Source organism: Garra rufa, chromosome 14 (genome assembly GCF_049309525.1).
Source record: "Garra rufa chromosome 14, GarRuf1.0, whole genome shotgun sequence".
Classification (NCBI taxonomy): Eukaryota; Metazoa; Chordata; class Actinopteri; order Cypriniformes; family Cyprinidae; genus Garra; species Garra rufa.
Window position 1 is genome coordinate 30,813,948 of NC_133374.1, and position 5,420 is coordinate 30,819,367.

At 35.5% G+C, this 5,420-nt stretch overlaps 1 long non-coding RNA gene across 1 annotated transcript; it reads right to left on the reverse strand.

Moving 5' to 3' along the window:
* Positions 1-1,293: 1,293 nt before the first annotated feature.
* Positions 1,294-3,312, reverse strand: LOC141284237 (uncharacterized). The gene is made up of 3 exons (XR_012338386.1): positions 2,593-3,312; positions 2,385-2,478; positions 1,294-1,548 (listed from the first exon to the last, which is right to left on the reverse strand). It is a non-coding gene; the product is annotated as an uncharacterized lncRNA (long non-coding RNA).
* Positions 3,313-5,420: the final 2,108 nt, after the last annotated feature.

Sequence of the window (5,420 nt, forward strand, 5' to 3'; positions counted from 1 at the left end):
TTGAAAACACGCTTTATTTTTTATAATTTTGCTGGATGACAGCTGGTAGTTCAGAAATGGTCTACCCTATCTTTGGTGAATAGTGGAATCTTTAGAATATGTTGATGTTGATATTGATAAATGTATACAGTTGTGCATTACATAACTGAAAATTGTAGTTTTACCTTTGCGTTGTGTCGTTTATACTACACTAGACGCTTTTCCTGAACGCGGAAGTCACGCCAGACTCTTAACCTGAAGAATGCTTTGCATTTCCGGTCTCCAGTGTTTCTAGTCAAAGTAGCACATATTCCGAGCTTTTAATCTAATGTTAAACCTATTAAAATGTTTTTAAAATGCGCATGGCTCTATAGCGCCATCACTGTTCAATGTCGCAATAACCATCATTTGTCAGTGCCTTACTCCTCAAAGTTTAATGAGTGTGTAAATGAGACAAAGCTGCAGACGTTTGCTACATTAAAAACCGATGGACGCTATTTGAATGAGTTCAAATGGAGACCGGAACAGAAGAGCATCCATTCTCACATTAGAATTCGCAATGGCGGTGCTCATCGTTTACTAAGGAAAAAGGTCTATAGAGTGTTTTAATGATGCATCATCAACTGGCCATTTTGGCACAGAACCTAAACAACGTCACTGAACCGAGCAAAACTCGGTGAAATTTCAGTGATTATTGCTGCTGAAAATGGTCAATTATTGTCATGTTTTGGCCTGTTCTAGTCTGATTCGACCAGGGAAAACATTTGGAGTACTATAGACAAAAGTTCTAACAAATCAAAGAGAAGAGTGCAAAAAACTGTCTGAAGAAAGAACACTGTAAAATGTAATAAGTTGACTTTACTTAGAAAAAGTGAGGAAACCGATTGCCTTAAAATTTCCAAGTAAAGTAGAGTATTAATGTTTAGTTGGCATTACTTTAACACAATTTGTAGGGACAACTTGTTAATCAAGTATACTTAAGTACTGTTGACTTAAAATCATTATTTGAGTTAACTTTCTATTAGTGTTCACATTACTAGGAAAATATTAGGAAACCGATTGCCTTAAAAATCCCAAGTAAGCTAAACTAAAAACAATAAGTTAAGACAAAAAGCAACAACTGAACTTGAGTTTAACAGTTTATTATATATTAAATCTCTTCAGGTACTACAGCGTACCAAACAAAGTCAGATGACCCAACTCTGTAAACAGTTTTTTGATAAACAAAAAACACATTTTTACTCATGTTAATCTCAAACAGCCTCAACTTACATCAGCAGCAGGTTGTTAAGTGACTGTAGTTTTGGTTTTGTGTCCAAGAGAGAGAAACACTATCAGAATAAAACCAAAGGTGTTCTTGAGCTGTGGAGGGTTCTCCAAATTCAGTGCATATATCAGCCCAAAAAGTAGACACATGGAAGATTCTCAAGATCATCCATCACGATGATTCCTTCCGAGATGATTGCGGTGTTTGAAGCCTCCAAATGCAGTGCTTATGGGGAATCCTGGCTATCTTCTGGTATCACAGTCAGTATCCCAATGGAAATCTGGGGTGTCACATTCACAGTCCTAATTAAAAAAAAGGAACAGCAATATTACAATTCTTGTTACATTATAAATGGGAAATCTCACAAAAGTATATGTCACCTAAAGAATCAGGAACATCTCTTGGGCCATGTTCTACGTACAACTAATAAAAATTGTTGTTAAAGTATATTGTAGAAATTTGACAAAATGAACAGTACAAGGGCTTGATTAAGAAATGTGAAACAAAAGCAGAATTTACTTATCTGGTCCAAATTAAGGAGTTGCCTAAAACATAATCGAATGCCTATTGGCACTTTTCCACTACACAGTACCAGCTTGCCTCGGCTCGACTCGACTCAGCTCTGTTTGGTTTTCCACTGTGTAAAAGTTGTACCTGTACCGGCTTCCAGGTACTTTTTTTCGTACCACTTCCAGCGAGGTTCCAAGCGAGCTGAGGCGATACTAAAATGTGACGTGAAAACACAGCAGACTGCTGATTGGTCAGAGAGAATCGTCACTATTCACTGTGTCATCATTGCACGCGCCAGCAATAGTATCCAGAATAACCCCGCCATTTTTAAAAAGTTTGGCCAGAGATTGCATGACATATCCAATCCATTACATATTATGGCAACTCGGAAGAATACGCCGTGGTCAAACGAGGAGGTGCAGACAGCGGGTGTGTGTCGCGTAGAAGATTACGTCACGGCAGGGTCGCTATGACAACCAGGTACTATTGTGGAGGTACAGGTACAACTTTTACACAGTGGAAAACCAAACACAGCCGAGTCAAGTCGAGCCGAGGCGAGCTGGTACTGTGTAGTGGAAAAGCGCCATAAATGTGATGTTTGTGTGGGGGTTATAGTAAAGGTACTTACCAGTGCTGTTGTAAAAAAAGTTAGAGGCTTCTTCTCCAAGAATGAGTAGAAGGCCACGAAGAACTGCTCTGCGCTTTGCAGTGATGTCAGTGCTCTGGAAAAAAAAAAGATACAATTACATTTTATAGTGTATGTATAACATAAAATTATGAAATTAGTTAATAAGACAGTAACAATTTAGTTTAAGAAAGAAAAGTGATAAGCTTACCACAGGTTTGATTTGCTGAAGAAATTCATAGAGTCTTTTTCCAACAGCCCCTTTCTTGCTCTCAAAAATGTCCAGAAATCGTGAAGCATGTTTATCGAGAGCAGAGAAAAAATCTTGCTTGAGGTTTTTGCTTGTAATTCGATTAAACTCTGACTTGATCTGTAAAAGGAATTGGACAAGTTCGAGAGTAGCTTCCATGATTTATGCGATAATGCTTCAATAGAATAGATCTCTTTTCACAGGAAGAAAAAACAATACTTACACTTCCATTGCATGTCTCATCATCTAGTAAGATCTGCAAGTAAAAGAATATGTATTATTATCATCATACATCTAAAATAACATTCAAATATAAATCAGTGAATTATCAGTAATGTTTTCGTCAGGCACTGCACACTTTTGCCCTCATTCTTGAAAGTTTCTTGAAAATATACAAATAAATTTACGGAAAACTGCGTAAACCAGACATTCATGAAAAAGCTCATCTGGATTTCACAAATTATTTATAAATCACAGATTTGACCATCAAACATGTGTCTGTTATTAAATCACAATCATTAAATAGCATATGTGTGCCATTCACTCAGCATTATCTCCCTTTCAATAAATTGTCTATATGCAAACTGTGACAGCACTTTGGTGGTGCAGCGTTTTTCAGCTGAGATGCTGATATGGATTATCCACAGTTTAATATATTACACCAGCATCTGGTTTTGCATCTAGTTTGTTTTATCAACAGTTACTGAATATACAAATGCATTAACACAGGCAATATTAACCTCTTCTTTTTTTGTTCAGTAGTTGTGAATGCAGGATGGGAGAGTTAAAAATATTTTTGCACACAATTTTAACTAAAAGCAGTTTGTTTAAAAGAATACAGAAACATTGTATATTTCAAACACAATTTACATGTGCTTGGAAGTATGTGTAAAACCTACTAACATTTAGAAAACACTTTCATGAACCAAAAAATTTACATCAAAACGGAATGAACAACTTACACATTAACTGAATTTTCAAGAATGAGGCCATTCAAAACAAAAACTTGATTAAAAAAATGCAGCCAAAGATGCAGTGATTAGCAAATGTTAGACTGCTCATTTCGATTAACACAATCCAGCACAATCCAACAATTTGATAAAAAAAATATAACATCCAATCTTGCTATGTATCTCTACTTTACTTACTCTGAATATTACATGGTCGATTACTGTATATTAAGCAACTGAAAAAGATAACAAACACGAGATGACTCACCTCTCCATGTGGTTCTCCCATTGTCAGATGCACTGCCGCAAATCGACGCTACCTATTGGTGGAACTGTGCATAACCACTTATTTCAAAATACTAATTATTGTAAGTAAAGTTTAATTATACCTATTTAGTTTAATCACTTTCAGTGCACAAAAGTTGTCATTACTTTGTTAAACTTAGTAAAGTCAACAAACTTATTCAAAATAAGTTATAATCACTTACTTTTATTAGTAAGATCATCAGTTACATTTTACAGTGAAGGCGTTTGTGGTTGGCCAAACTGAACCAGGATTTCCAGACAAAAGAATCTTGACAACATTCATGTTTATTCTTATCATTTCCGGTCAGGTAGGTGAAATATTAGGCTAATATCTTAATTAATACTGCCCGTACATATCTTTACCACCTATTAACTTTAGTTTGTCCTTCTCTATATAATTTAGCACCTTCCACATTTTTTTCTGTGGTTTAGACAACGTAAATTAGCAGAAAAATGATTACAGTAGTACACTAACTGTGCAATCCATGCTGTTGTTTACATCTGAGTATCTCTAATATGGCCGCACATCTGGGTAACTGAGCAAATTGTGACGCGAAATACGTACCAATAAGAAAATGTCACTGCAGTTTTGAACAGAATTAACACTAGAGGCGATAAAACAGCAAGCACTTGTAATCGTTTTCGTACACATTTATGTTTACAGCTCCATATGTTTCACTTTCCGGTTGTAACAAGCTTGATTAGTAGCTCAGCTGGCACAAAATTGGACTTAGGATGCGGAATCTCTGGGTATGAAGATCGAAAAACTTATTTTGTGTTTTGCAAAAAAGTTCCCAGAGGGATGTTTGCATCATGAGATCAGTTTGTCTATCATTTATACTACTCATATTTATACTATATAGATCATACTTTTGTTTAAACAGTCACAAAGGAAGTTCAAATTCAAATGTAGTACTTTCTCAGGCAGTTTGCAATTTAACTATTGTAAGTCCCTCCCTTTGAATGCAGATGAGACAATGGCAGTTCAGTATCAATTGTAAAGGGGCCGGAACTCTGACATCTTTAGGTTTCAGAGCCATAGAGATACATTTAATGTGAAGATGCCAGATGATGGTAATTTTCATTTTAAGATTAATTCATTTTTATTTTATTTATTTATTTATTGACAAAAGCAAGTTTTTCATTCAATACGCATCTACCAAGTGAATGCTGTTTTTAATGTTTTATAACTTAAAAAAAAAAAAAAACTACATTCCCATGACAATTATTTGTAACATCTCCATGTTTTTTTTTTTTGTTTTTTTTTGCGCAAATATGTTCCTGACACCCTTTTAGGTTGGCTGTTTTGCTGCTGGAGGCACGTGTTAGGATGCTGTGTTGTGAGCCGGCTTCTCAGATGAACTGGGCAGTAGAAGACTGAAAGATCAGCGTGAACTAAAAAATAAAAAATAAAAAACTAAATTTACAGACACCAGGCTCCAAGATGTGCATGGTAAGTCAGGGTCCACATGGGTCATTTTGTCCTAAATTTAGTTTGATCAAATTTAAATCCATTAAGAGTCTTAAATGACC